This window comes from Salmo salar, chromosome ssa14 (genome assembly GCF_905237065.1).
Source record: "Salmo salar chromosome ssa14, Ssal_v3.1, whole genome shotgun sequence".
Classification (NCBI taxonomy): domain Eukaryota; kingdom Metazoa; phylum Chordata; class Actinopteri; order Salmoniformes; family Salmonidae; genus Salmo; species Salmo salar.
The window spans coordinates 24,720,650-24,736,159 of NC_059455.1; the positions used below are offsets into that span (position 1 = coordinate 24,720,650).

A 15,510-nucleotide genomic window follows, 5' to 3' on the forward strand; every position below is an offset into this window, starting at 1 on the left:
TGCAACCTTCCCTCACATTTATGTTTTATGTGCTGACACATTCACTGTCATCTCAGTTAAAAATGTCCTGTGGTCTGGTGGGGCTTCACGCTCTTTGCTGCACATAACTCTTCCCTCCCCCTCCCTCTCAGTCTTATATTATTCACCAGGATTCCTTTAGGAGCGACACTCTCCTTAAAGCAAATTCACCCCTTTGCTTTGAGCTTGTTACACCTTAGCCCAGTCCCTGAGGCAGCAGATGTAGAGAAAGAGAGAAAGAGTGTTGTGTGTGTGTGTGTGCACGTGTGTGTGTGTGCGCGTGCGTGCGCGCATGTGTGTTTGTGTGTGGGAGAGAGTAAAAAATGTGAGGAAAATGCTGAGATGACAGTGTGTGCATGCATGTGTGCGTAAGAGAGAGAAAGAGTGTGAGAGCATCAGTGTGTGTCTATGTGTACCAGTGTGTTGTTAGTCGGCCAATCAGAGCACCACTCCAGAGCTGCAGCAGGCAAGTGAGGCAGCAACCTGGCGGATTGGGGAGATGACTCCACTGAGGTGGATTGGGAGCAGCAGTAGACAGATAGGGGAGAATCTGTTCACAGCTCACTGTTCACATACCTTATCATCTGTTTGGAGAAGAAAGGTAAGGGCAAATTGTTCAGCACTTTCAATCCATCTCTCTCTCTCTCTGTTGTCATAGCTTTCACATCTGCTATGGTCTGTCGTGCTACTGCTGCTGCCTCTGCTGTTGGATCCTCTGAAGCTGCTTTTGCCTGTGGTGAGCGCTGCTGCTGTGAAAAAGTGTGAGTTCATTTATGTTTTATTCGCGCTGCTTCAGAGCCTCTCTATACGGCCAGGGAAATGCAAGAGTGAGAGCCCTGCTGCCATATTTTCAATGGTTTAATTGTTTGAGCTTTATTGGAGGTGTCCTTTTTATTATCATCAAGGTATATATCAAATTACCATAGTACTTTTCATAGGCACTCATAGCTCCAGCTCTCAGATGGAACTAAACAGGAGAGTGGAATCCTGTGGAATAATTTCACTGCTCCATGATCAATTCACTGCAGTCTAGCAATTGGCTGTGTTAGTGCCTCAAAATATGTAACTGGCTAAAGAACAGGAAAATATGTGATGGTTCTGCTGAAAAATATCCACCTAATGTGTAGAGGAAGGGTTGGATTTTCTGCAGCTGCTGATTTGTATAGAATACATAAGGGTGTATGTAGGCTGCTATTCTAAAATGTCATGTAGTGTATATGTCAGCTGCGGCTCATTACCTTATGATTAGAGAGATCCATGCTAAATGTATGCATAATTCCCTCCATTGAAATGCCAAAGGAATTCTCCTGAGTTCTATTTGATCCAGAGGAGGGAAGGTTTAAAAGACTCACTGGGACAGTCTGTCTCTGCTAGCTACAGTAGTAGATACCTCTTCACTAATGCCTTATGCAGTGGGGATGTCAATGACTCAATGTGCCAGACCCACGTCAAGCTTTCCCTTGAGTCATTCTCTGTATACTGCTAATCCTGTAATGAGCAATCATTCTCACCATCCTCTCCTGAGATTTACTAAAACTCCACAATGGGTGGTCTTTCCTCCTTTCCTTGCCCTCCAGTCTCCACAGAGGGAAGAGGATACTGGAAGCCAAGTCAAGTGAGATTCTTGGTGGGGAGCAAAAACCACCTGCTAGGTTTTATAGATCTCAAACCCTGAGAAATGAGTCTTGTGAAAGACATATCTGTGCTAATCTCATTTGACCAGTATGTGGTGCATTCTTGTTGGTCCTGTAATGTCTTACTCCCACTATAACCAGCGTTGTCAGTGAAGATAGTTAATGCGTTGTCTACAGAAATATCTCAGAATGTCATTGTTGCCAAATTTCCAACAACAAGCAGGATGTAGCATTTCAGAGATTTTGTCTTTGCTGAGTGTAATTGTTAGCAGATTTTGTAAACAAATGGCCAGATGAACAAAACACAACAGACATTGGTCTTGAAAAGACCTACAGAATAAACTTCCAAATATAAAGCTGCACTTACAGCAATGCAAGGGTCCAAACTTTTGAGCATAAAAGTAGCAAGCTGAGCTTGTGTATTTGAGGTTAAGCCCAGCTAGCTACTGTATCCCCCAGTAGCCTAGTGTTGAGGGCAATGCCCTGACATGCCCGGAGCTGTGTTAGCTAGTGACTTGATATTGAAGTGCAAGGCCAGCCTTCTCAATCATAGATACTGTAGTGAAGTGACCAGTAATTGTATTTCTCTAGCATACATCTAATTGCATAGTGCTGGCTTGGGATAGGTAAAATCTATGTTTCAGGCTAGTAGCTGATTTAGCTAGTTAAATGTAAGCTACAGATTGGCTTAGCTGTACAGCTAAGCCAAAGTATAATTAAAATCATAATTATCCTTAGAGTCCGACATGACTCTTGAACTTAGTGCAGGGGAAAAGGGGGAGGCATATGCATCGGTCTAAGCTACAGTACACAACTCGTCATAATGTAAGCCACGGCCTCAGATGTAGTCTCAAGGTCCACAGAGTATTTCTCTCCAATTAGCATCATAATTAGCAACATTAGAATCTAATCAATTGCTAATCTGTTTTGTGGCCCTCAACTAATCAGAATGAATAGTTGCAACACCCTTACCCTTGAATTGCATACAAGGACAATCAATTAACTATTTTCTATAAATTTTTCCTGGTATATTTGTGGAAAATATTGGGTATTTGATTCATATGCTGTTAGCCTGGATTCATGTTTAGCTACACTGCAAAAGACAGATGTGGGTGTTTTCAGGGTAGAAGTTTCCTATTTCCTGAAATGGAGCGTAGAGAGAGAACCTGCAGAGCGATATCCACTATATCTCAATGACAGTTATCTGTAGCTACATGTAGTTCTGCTGACACTCTTAATACAACCATGTTGAGGGATGTAGCAATAGAATGAATATCCTGTGTGAACCTAATGCTTATAGCAACAATTGCCCATGCTACAGTGCCTTCAGAAAGTATACATACCCCTTGACTTATTCCACCTTTTTGTTGTGTTACAGCTTGAATTCAAATTTGATTAAATACAATTGAAGTCGGAAGTTTACATACACCTTAGCCAACTACATTTAAACTCAGTTTCTCACAATTCCTGACATTTAATCCAAGTAAAAATTCACTGTTTTAGGTCAGTTAGGATCACCACTTTATTTGAAGAATGTGAAATGTCAGAATAATAGTAGAGAGAATTAATTATTTCAGCTTTTGTTTCTTTCACCACATTCCCTGTGGATCAGAAGTTTACATACACTCAAATAGTGTCTGGTAGCATTGCATTTGAATTGTTTAACTTGGGTCAAATGTTTCGGGTAGCCTTCAACAAGCTTCCCACAATACGTTGGGTGAATTTTGGCCCATTCCTCCTGACAGAGCTTGTGTAACTGAAACAGGCTTGTAGGCCTCCTTGCTCACACACGGCTTTGCTTTTCAGTTCTACCCACATATTTTATATAGGATTGAGGTCAGGGCTTTGTGATGGCCACTCCAATACCTTGACTTTGTTGTCCTTAAGCCATTTTGCCACAACTTTGGAAGTATGCTTGGGGTCATTGTCCATTTGGAAGACCCATTTGCTAACAAGCTATAACTTCCTGACTGATGTCTTGAGATGTTGCTTCAATATATCCACATAATTTCCATTCTTCATGATGCCATCTATTTTGTGACGTGCAACAGTCCCTCCTGCAGCAAAGCACCCCCACAACATGATGCTGCCACCCCCGTGCTTCACGTTTGGGATCGTGTTCTTTCGGCTTTTATTAAAAAATATATATATTTCACCAGGTAGGCTAGTTGAGAACAAGTTCTCATTTAAAACTGCGACCTGGTCAATATAAAGCAAAGCAGTGTGACACAGACAACAACACAGAGTTACACATGGAATAAACAACAAACAAGCCAATAACACAATTAACAAGTCAATGACACAGTAGAAAATAGAAAGTCTATATACAGTGTGTGCAAAAAGGCATGAGGAGGTAGGCAATAAATAGGCCACAGGAGCGAATAATTATAATTTAGCAGATTAACACTGGAGTGATAAATGAGCAGATGATGATGTGCAAGTAGAAATACTGGTGTGCAAAAGAGCAGAAAAGTAAATAAAAACAGTATGGGGATGAGGTAGGCAGATTGGGTGGGCAATTTACAGCTGGACTATGTACAGCTGCAGCGATCGGTTAGCAGCTCAGGTAGCTGATGTTTAAAGTTGGTGAGGGAAATAAAAGTCTCCAACTTCAGCAATTCTTGCAATTCGTTCCAGTCACTGGCAGCAGAGAACTGGAAGGAAAGGCGGCCAAATGGGGTGTTGGCTTTGGGGATGATCAGTGAGATATACCTGCTGGAACGTGTGCTACGGGTGGGTGTTGTTATCGTGACCAGTGAGCTGAGATAAGGCAGAGCTTTACCTAGCATAGATTTATAGATAACCTGGAGCCAGTGGGTCTGCGATGAATATGTAGCGAGGGCCAGCGGACTAGAGCGTACAGGTCGCAGTGGTGGGTGGTATAAGGTGATTTGGAAACAAAATGGATGGCACTGTGATAGACTGGATCCAGTTTGCTGAGTAGAGTATTGGAAGCTATTTTGTAGATGACATCGCCGAAGTCGAGGATCGGTAGGATAGTCAGTTTTACTAGGGTAAGTTTGGTGGCATGAGTGAAGGAGGCTTTGTTGCGAAATAGAAAGCTGATTCTAGATTTGATTTTGGATTGGAGATATTTAATGTGAGTCCGGAAGGAGAGTTTACAGTCTAACCAGACACCTAGGTATTTATAGTTGTCCACATATTCTAGGTCGGAACCGTCCAGGGTGGTGATGCTAGTCGGGCGGGCAGCGAACGGTTGAAAAGCATGCATTTGGTTTTACTAGCTTTTAAGAATAGTTGGAGGCCACGGAAGGAGTGTTGTATGGCATTGAAGCTCGTTTGGAGGTTTGTTAGCACAGTGTCCAAGGAAGGGCCAGAAGTATACAGAATGGTGTCGTCTGCGTAGAGGTGTATCAGGGAATCGCCCGCAGCAAGAGCGACATCATTGATATATACAGAGAAAAGAGTCGGCCTGAGAATTGAATCCTGTGGTAACCCCATAGAGACTGCCAGAGGTCCCGACAACATGCCCTCCGATTTGACACACTGAACTCTGTCTGCAAAGTAGTTGGTGTACCGGGCGAGGCAGTCATTAGAGAAACCAAGGCTATTGAGTCTGCCGATAAGAATACGGTGATTGACAGAGTCGAAAGCCTTGGCCAGGTCGAGGAAGACAGCTGCACAGTACTGTCTTTTATCAATGGAGGTTATGATATCGTTTAGTACCTTGAGCGTGGCTGAGGTGCACCCGTGACCGGCTCGGAAACCGGATTGCACAGTGGAGAAGGTACGGTGGGATTCTAAATGGTCAGTGATCTGTTTATTAACTTGGCTTTCGAAAACTTTAGATAGGCAGGGCAGGATGGAAATAGGTCTGTAACAGTTTGGGTCTAGGGTGTCACCCCCTTTGAAGAGGGGGATGACCGCAGCAGCTTTCCGATCTTTAGGGATCTCGGACAATATGAAAGAGAGGTTGAACAGTCTGGTAATAGGGGTTGCAACAATGGCGACGGATAGTTTTAGAAAGAGAGGGTCCAGATTGTCTAGCCCAGCTGATTTGTACAGGTCCAGGTTTTGCTGCTCTTTCAGAACATCTGCTATCTGAATTTGGGTGAAGGAGAAGCTGGGGAGGCTTGGGCGAGTAACTGCGGAGCTGTTGGCCGGGGTTGGAGTAGCCAGGAGGAAGGCATGGCCAGCCGTTGAGAAATGCTTATTGAGATTTTCGATTATCATGGATTTATCAGTGGTGACTGTGTTACCTAGCCTCAGTGCAGTGGGCAGCTGGGAGGAGGTGCTCTTGTTCTCCATGGACTTTACAGTGTCACAAAACTTTTTGGAGTTAGAGCTACAGGATGCAAATTTCTGCTTGAAAAAGCTAGCCGTTGCTTTCCTGACTGACTGTGTGTATTGGTTCCTGACTTCCCTGAACAGTTGCATATCGTGGGGACTTTTCGATTCTATTGCAGTCCGCCACAGGATGTTTTTGTGCTGGTCAAGGGCAGTCAGGTCTGGAGTGAACCAAGGGCTATATCTGTTCTTAGTTCTGCATTTTTTTGAACGGGGAATGCTTATCTAAGATGGTGAGGAAATTACTTTTAAAGAATGACCAGGCATCCTCGACTGACGGGATGAGGTCAATATCCTTCCAGGATACCCGGGCCAGGTCAATTAGAAAGGCCTGCTCGCAGAAGTGTTTTAGGGAGCGTTTGACAGTGATGAGGGGTGGTCGTTTGACCGCAGACCCATAGCGGATACAGGCAATGAGGCAGTGATCGCTGAGATCCTGATTGAAAACAGCGGAGGTGTATTTGGAGGGCAAGTTGGTCAGGATAATGTCTATGAGGGTGCCCATGTCTACGGATTTGGGGTTGTACCTGGTGGGTTCCTTGATGATTTGTGTGAGATTGAGGGCATCTAGCTTAGGCTGTTAAGCATATCCCAGTTTAGGTCACCTAACAGAACGAACTCTGAGGCTAGATGGGGGGCGATCAATTCACAAATGGTGTCCAGGGAACAGTAGGGAGCGGAGGGGGGTCGATAGCAGGCGGCAACAGTGAGATACTTATTTCTGGAGAGATTAATTTTTAAAATTAGAAGTTTGAACTGTTTGTGTTTAGACCTGGAAAGTATGACAGAACTTTGCAGGCTATCTCTGCAGTAGATTGCAACTCCTCCCCCTTTGTCAGTTCTATTTTGATGGAAAAAGTTGTAGTTGAGTATGGAAATCTCAGAAATGTTGGTGGCCTTCCTAAACCAGGATTCAGAAACGGCAAGGACATCAGGGTTGGCGGAGTGTGCTAAAGCAGTGAGTAAAACAAACTTAGGGAGGAGGCTTCTGATGTTGACATGCATGGATCCAAGGCTTTTTCGATCACAGAAGTCAACAAATGAGGGTGCCTGGGGACACGCAGGGCCTGGGTTTACCTCCACATCACCCGAGGAACAGAGGAGGAGTAGGATGAGGCTACAGCTAAAGGCTATTGAAACTGGTCGCCTAGAGCTTTGGCGACAAAGAATATAGGAGCATATTTCTGGGCGTGGTAGAATAGATTCAGGGCATAATGTGCAGACAGTGATATGGTGGGGTGCGGGTACAGCGGAGGTAAGCCCAGGCACTGAGTGATGATAAGAGAGGTTGTATCTCTGGACATGCTGGTTATAATGGGTGAGGTCACCGCATGTGTGGGAGGTGGGACAAAGGAGGTATCAGAGGTATGATGAGTGGAACTAAGGGCTCCATTGTAAACTAAAACAATGATAACTAACCTAAACAACAGTATACAAGGCATATTGACATTTGAGAGAAACATACAGCGAGGCATAAAGTAATTACAGGTATTGATTGGGAGAGCTAGCTAGACAACAACGGGTGAGACAACAACAGCTCATCAGCTAAAACAACAACAGGTAAAATGGCAATGACTGGGCAGAGAGGGTCGGTTAACTACACACAGAGCCTGAGTTCGCGGCTGGGGCCGACAGATAAACAAAAAATTAACAGCTTACAAGCCTCCTCCTTTTTCCTCCAAACATAACAATGGTCATTATGGCCAAACAGTTCTATTTTTGTTTCATCAGACCAGAGGACATTTCTCCAAAAAGTACGATCTTTGTGCCCATGTGCAGTTGCAAAATGTAGTCTGAGTGGCCTTTCAGGTTATGTCGATATAGGACTTGTTTTACTGTGGATATAGATATTTTTGTACCTGTTTCTTCCAGCATCTTCACAAGGTCCTTTACTGTTGTTCTGGGATTGATTTGCACTTTTTGCACCAAAGTATGTTAATCTCTGAGCAGTATGACGGCTGCGTGGTCCCATGGTGTTTATACTTGCGTACTATTGTTTGTACAGATGAATGTGGTACATTCAGACGTTTGGAAATTGCTCCCAAGGATGAACCAGACTTGTGTGGTCTACAATTTTTTTTCTGAGGTCTTGGCTGATTTCTTTTGATTTTCCCATGATGTCAAGCAAAGAGGCAGTGAGTTTGAAGGTAGGCCTTGAAATACATCCCCAGGTACACCTCCAATTGACTCAAATTATGTAAATTAGCCTACCAGAAGCTTCTAAAGCCATGACATAATAACTGAGTACAATTTGTTTTTCAAATGAATTGAAAATGAAATACAGAAATATCTAATTTACATAAGTATTCCCACCCCTGAGTCAATACTTTTTTTTTTTTTTTTTTACTTTTTTTTTTTGGGGTGGATCAGCTTAATATTGCAGAAAGAATATTGCTTCCATTAATCTAATTGTCTGCATCATTTCCAATCCCCCATATATTTTTTGTGTAAATATATATATCCATACACGCATACATACATACATACATACATACATACATACATACATACATACATACATACACATATATATTTACACATACCTATATAGACACACATACTTTTTTAAAGAATATACCTTTATTATTATTCCACGCAAACCCTACCACCGATCCCCCAATTGGAGTAAACTAATAAACACTTTGGCTTTTACCTTCAATTTATTCATCTTATACACATTTTACAGACACAGTCTATTTTATAATAGTTCTTTTTTGTTTGTTTTTAGTCCTTCCTCTTTTTCTGATGTCCATCCAGTTTGATTTCTATTTGTAACTGTGCTATTTCACAAAAGTTCTGAACCTATATACATTTTACAGACCCCTCCCATCTATCTCTCAACATCATCCATTTCGGATTTCTATTTGACATATATTTTTCAACTGTGCTGTGATGCTTCACAAAACAATTGAACCTTTCTATTCTCATAGCTTCTACAGATTGTAAGTTAAAAATAAACATTTTTGCTAAAATAATTATAATATTATTGATTGATTGACTATGGCTTTTCAAATCACCCAATATTGCTATCTGCAGAGTTAGTTCTAGGCAAATGTTGCAATTCTTCAGCCATTCCTGGACCTGTGACCAAAAACGAGCTAAATATGGACAATACCAAAATAAATGATCTAATGACTCTGCCTCCTCACAGCAAAATCTGCAGAGCTGGGAAGATTGTATCCCCCATATATATATAACATTCTATTGGTTGCGAGAATTTTGTATAATTTAAATTGAAAAATTTGAAGTTTTGAATCCGGCGTTGTTTTGCGTATCAATTCATGGAATGGGTACATCAAAAATCTCTTCCCAACTATTTTGCAATTTATATGGCACAGCTGTCAGTTTTTTGGTCCTTAAATGAAATTGGTATATGTTTTTATTTATCACACTTTTCTTGAACCATTTATGTTCTTAATACAGGACCGACATACAAGTTCCTTACTTTTTTCCCCTTCTACTTGCCTCTTCCATTTTTGTGGTAATGTTGCAATTAATTGGTTGTACTTTTGGGTAGAGCAGACATTTCCATATGTCTGTGTTAGCTGCATGTTTGACATCACTCCACCAGTTCTATTTATAATATCATTCACTAAAATTATACCTTTTTTAAAAATGTCTTCGAAAATTTTTTTTTTTGATCAATTACTATATTTGAATTTAACCACAATATTTGTTGTATTATTTGTTCTGTCTTTTCAAGTGGATTAAACTGAAATTGCAACCAACTTTCTAAGGCTTGTTTAAAAAAGAAAGATATTTTGGAGAGTATTTCTTTTTCAAACAACCAAAAGTGGGCAGGTGTGATCTGAATAAAGGGGAAAAGGCCATTCTTGAACATAGGATGAGACATTCGTACCAATTTACTAGAAAACCAGTTTGGATTTAAGTATAACTTTGGTATGACTGATGCCTTTAGTGAGAGGTCTAATGCTTTAATATTTAATCATTTCTGCCCTCCGAATTCATATTCGTTATATAAATAGGCCCTTTTAATTTGATCTGGCTTGCTGTTCCAAATAAAATTGAATATTTTTTGTTCATATAATTTAAAAAGCAGGTCACTAGGTGTAGGCAAAACCATAAGCAAATAGATAAACTGTGATATGACTAAAGAGTTAATTAGGGTAAATTTTCCACAAATAGACAGGTATTTTCCTTTCCATGGTGGCAAGGTCTTATCTATTTTTGCTAACTTTCTATAAAAATGTATTGGAGTGAGATCATTTCTTTCTTTTGGGATTTGTATACCGAGTATGTCCACATCTCCGTCAGACCATTTAATTGGTAAACTACATGGTAATGTAACATTTGCATTTTTTGTGATCCAATACTTATCAAAATTTGGTTTTAATCCAGAGAGGATAGCAAAAGTATCTAGATCCTCTATGAGGCTGTGGAGAGACTCTAATTGTGGTTTTAAAAGAAAACATGAATCATCGGCATACAATGACACCTTAGTTTTTAAGCCACGGATTTCTAATCCCTTAATATTATTGTTTGATCTAATCTTAACAGCTAACATTTCGATGGCAATAATAAATAGATATGCCGATAGTGGACAACCTTGATAGTTTAAAACTTTCTGAGATGTATCCATTATTTACCATTTTACACCTAGGGTTACTATACATTACATTTACATTTACATTTACGTCATTTAGCAGACGCTCTTATCCAGAGCGACTTACAAATTGGTGCATTCACCTATGATATCCAGTGGAACAACCACTTTACAATAGTACATCTATATCTTTTGGGGGGGGGGTTAGAAGGATTACTTAATCCTATCCCCGGTATTCCTTAAAGAGGTGGGGTTTCAGGTGTCTCCGGAAGGTGGTGATTGACTCCGCTGTCCTGGCGTCGTGAGGGAGATTGTTCCACCATTGGGGTGCCAGAGCAGCGAACAGTTTTGACTGGGCTGAGCGGGAACTGTGCTTCCGCAGAGGTAGGGGGGCCAGCAGGCCAGAGGTGGATGAACGCAGTGCCCTTCTTTGGGTGTAGGCACTGATCAGAGCCTGAAGGTACGGAGGTGCCGTTCCCCTCACAGCTCCGTAGGCAAGCACCATGGTCTTGTAGCAGATGCGAGCTTCAACTGGAAGCCAGTGGAGTGTGCGGAGGAGCGGGGTGACGTGAGAGAACTTGGGAAGGTTGAACACCAGACGGGCTGCGGCATTCTGGATGAGTTGTAGGGGTTTAATGGCGCAGGCAGGGAGCCCCGCCAACAGCGAGTTGCAGTAATCCAGACGGGAGATGACAAGTGCCTGGATTAGGACCTGCACCGCTTCCTGTGTGAGGCAGGGTCGTACTCTGCGAATGTTGTAGAGCATGAACCTACAGGATCGGGTCACCGCCTTGATGTTAGCGGAGAACGACAGGGTGTTGTCCAGGGTCACGCCAAGGCTCTTAGCACTCTGGGAGGAGGACACAATGGAGTTGTCAACCGTGATGGCGAGATCATGGAACGGGCAGTCCTTCCCCGGGAGGAAGAGCAGCTCCGTCTTGCCGAGGTTCAGCTTGAGATGGTGATTCGTCATCCACACTGATATGTCTGCCAGACATGCAGAGATGCGATTTGCCACCTGGTTATCAGAAGGGGGAAAGGAGAAGATTAGTTGTGTGTCGTCTGCGTAGCAATGATAGGAGAGACCATGTGAGGATATATACATAACTTTAACCCATTTTATAAGAGAGACCATGTGAGGATATATACTTAACTTTAACCCATTTTATAAGAGGTTCCCCAAAATTGAAATATTCTAGGCATTTATATATAAACTCCAGTCGTACTTTATCAAAAGCCTTTTCAAAATCAGCTATGAAAACCAGGCCTGGTGTCCCCGATAGTTCATAGTATTCTATTGTTTCCAGTACTTGTCTTATATTATCTCCAATGTATCGTCCATGTCTGATTAGGATGAATAATATCTGACAATACTTTTTTAATTCTATGCGCCAAGCATTTTGCTAGGAGTTTTGCATCACAACACTGAAGTGTAAGAGGTCTCCAATTTTTTAAATGGACTGGATCTTTATATATACCAGTTGGGTCCTGTTTCAGTAATAATTATATCAGACCTTCTTGTTGCGTGCCTGATAATCTACCATTTACATAGGAGTGGTTAAAACATGCTAATAATGGTCCTTTGAGTATATCAAAAAAAGTTTGGTATACTTCCACTGGTATGCCATCCAGCCCTGGAGTTTTCCCAGCCTTAAAGGCCCCAATTGCATCAAGCAGTTCCTCCTCTGTAATTTGGCCTTCACATGAGTCTTTCTGTACAGATGTTAATTTTACATTATTATTAGGAAAAAAATCCATACAATTAGTTTCAGTTAGTGGAGATGGAGGAGCCTGAAATGAAAACATATTCTTAAAGTACTTTACTTCCTCTTTCAAAATATCATTTGGGGAATCATTCGTGACTCCATCATTTGTAACAAGTTTTAATACATTTTTTTGGGTAGCATTTCTATACTGAAGATTGAAAAAGAATTTGGTGCATTTTTCCCCATATTCCATCCAGTTTGCTTTATTTTTATAATATATTACACTGTCTTTCTTGAATAAGTTCCTCCATTTCTTTTTGTTTTTCCTCTAACTTATTCTGTGCCTCTATGGTACCGTTTTTATTGCTATCTAACTGTACTGTTAGTCCTTCAATTTCCTTTGTTAATATGGACTCTTTTGATCTAAATTGCTTTTGTTTTATAGATGAGTACTGATTTGCATGGCATCTAAAGGCACACTTAAAAGTGTCCCATACAATAAGGGGATCTGCTGTACCTATGTTATGTTGGAAAAAGTCAGTTATAAATTCTTCTGTCCTAGTTCTAAACAATTTATCATCTAGTAGGCTTTGATTAAATTTCCAATATCCTCGCCCACGTGGAAATTCTGTAAGAGTAATATATATGCCAATTATGTGATGATTCGACCGCATTCTGTCCCCTATCAACACTTTTTAAACTTTTGGTGCCAAAGAGAATGGCATAAGAAAGTAGTCAAGACGACTTGCTTGATTAAGCCTCCGCCATGTATATCTCACTAGGTCAGGGTATTTAAGTCTCCATATATCCACTAATTCCAATATATCCATGACATTCATGATTTCCTTAAGTGCCTGAGGGTGATAGTTTGTAGTGTGATTTCCTTTACGGTCCATAAAGGTATTTAAGACCGTATTAAAATCTCCCACCATAATAATAGAGTCTAGTGTTGCTTGTAGAGTTGATAAATTCTTAAATATATTTTCAAAGAAGCTTGGATCATCATTATTCGGACCGTATAGGTTAATAAGCCATATATGTTTTTTGTCCAATAACATATTTAAAATAATCCATCTACCTTGATAATCTGTTTGGACAATTTGCACATTTGGATCAAAATTACTGTTAATTAAAACACCACCCCTTTTGAATTTCTTTGCACATGGGAGAAATGTATTTCGCCGCCCCACTTCTTTTTCCACAAAACTTCATCTAAAATTGTTGAATGGGTTTCCTGTAAACAATAGATATTATATTCCTTCTCTTTTAGCCAGGTAAATACTGATCGTCTTTTCTTATTATCTGCTAGGCCATTACAATTATAACTGGCTATACTTATTTCACCACTTACCATAATGAGACACAACTTTAAATTCTATTTATGAAAATATATGTTTGTAAACGTACCATTAAAAAGTAACATGATGATTGAGTGTCTATATAGCTGTACCATGATATTTGCATTGCTACTAAGTAAACCTCCAATTGGTCCCTACTATTCCACCCGCTAAAATCCTTCCTCATCCCTAGTTGGGTTGTCATCCCAATGCCCAGCAGACCACCCTCGATCCCCCGTATCCCATAGCCCTGAACAGACTGGGATCCATCCTTCCAAAAGAGCACACAGTGCCATTTACCGAACTGAAGTAAATCAATTGCCAAATGCATTTCCATCGCCCTCACATCGATTAGTATTATATATAGCTGTGGATCATCCTCTATTGTCCCTAACATCTTTTACTCCTTCGCAACAGTTGTGGGATACACACATACACCCACACACACTCAACCCTTTCCCCCCACACAACCATAAGCTCCACATTCTCAACAATTGCACCATCCCAGAGCCCAACTCAAGAAAGGTCTTGATTTACAAATGCACTTACAGTTGCAGCTTCATCAGAAGGCCTGCATGACCGCGCAAAAAATGGGCAGAAATTGAGAGATTTTCTTAACCATTGTCACCATTGATGGAGGTCAAATGTACATCTTTTCCCTGAAACATCCACCATACGGTCACCCGTATTGACCATATTCCCAAGCATCTCCATGCAGTCAGACTTTGATTTTGTGCCACCAGGGTCACAATAATATATCTCCTCTCTGAATGTCCGAGTGTGACCCCCTCCCCATGGGTTACTGCAGCAAGTGTTGCCAGCACTGCCACTGCCTGGGTGGGGACACCCCACCGAAATCCACACCGGCTAGGTACAAGGTCGTCAAGGTTCTCATTAGCAGCTTTGAGAATTTCCTTGTATATTATGCTCTCCCTTTAGGGGGCTTTGGCTTTCCAGGACCAACCCTGCCAAGCAGGCTCAGAATCTTGAGGGGGCGATGCTGCTCTTGGTCTCTGACCGCATTTTGGCTGCATACAGGCCGCTTACAGCAGGCACATAAAACAGTTAGGGACTTGTCCTTAGTATCTGGGTCATTCAGGTGGGTGTCCAGGGTATAGGGTTGTGGACCGTACCATTAAATTAGGATCATAAATAAATAAAGTATAATTTATTTTAAAACTGTTCCACCATGATAGGACAATAAATAAATAAATAAATAAATAAGACGTATAATTCATTATAAAAGTATATCCATCATCTGAACAACATTGAAAACCCTCTCATACCCCAGCTCACAGCAATACATTGGTTCTGGAATATGCAACCATTTCATTACTCACTCACTCAACTTTCCCAAACATAACAAATAAAATAAAAGGATAAACACACACCCACCATCCACACATACTGTGCCTTCTGTTTACTTACTTTTTATCTTCACCATGTTGAATTAGTGCTTGTGTGTTCCAATTAGTTATATCTGAAGATATATACAAAAGCAATTTTTTTTTATTGTATTGTTACAATCCATAACCGGGCTTGAATTGTGTTTCATTATTTTCCTCATCTATGAGAACTTTGTAATTTTTAAAATAACCATGGAGTAGTCTTTGTGTCTCTGAACAACTGGTCAATATATAGTTTATCAATGACGAGAGCTACTCGTTTCCCTTTTAATCTATTTTCTTTGAAATTGGATACAGAACTTTACGCCGTTCTGCAATTTCCTTCGGAAACTGATCATTCATGCCAATTTTGGTCCCAGCAAGTCTTTTACCCAGGCTTTTAACCATTATTTTATCTTTAAATGAAGCAAATTTGGCAACGATTGGGCATTCATACCTTTGGCCTCTGTCCGAAGCGGTGTACACGTTCAAGTTGGATTTTGTCGATAGCTTCGCGTGGGATTTGAAGCGTTGTAAGGAGGAACTCTCTAACTACAG

General features: G+C 41.0%; 1 protein-coding gene across 1 annotated transcript in view; it reads left to right on the forward strand.

Moving 5' to 3' along the window:
- The first annotated feature begins 486 nt into the window (after positions 1-486).
- The window catches only part of cdh18a (cadherin 18, type 2a), a 58,307-nt gene continuing 43,283 nt past the window's right edge, over positions 487-15,510 (forward strand). Inside the window, exon 1 of the mRNA XM_014140420.2 lies at positions 487-779. The gene's annotated coding sequence lies outside the window, so the exon portion shown is untranslated. The remainder of the gene's footprint in view (positions 780-15,510) is intronic.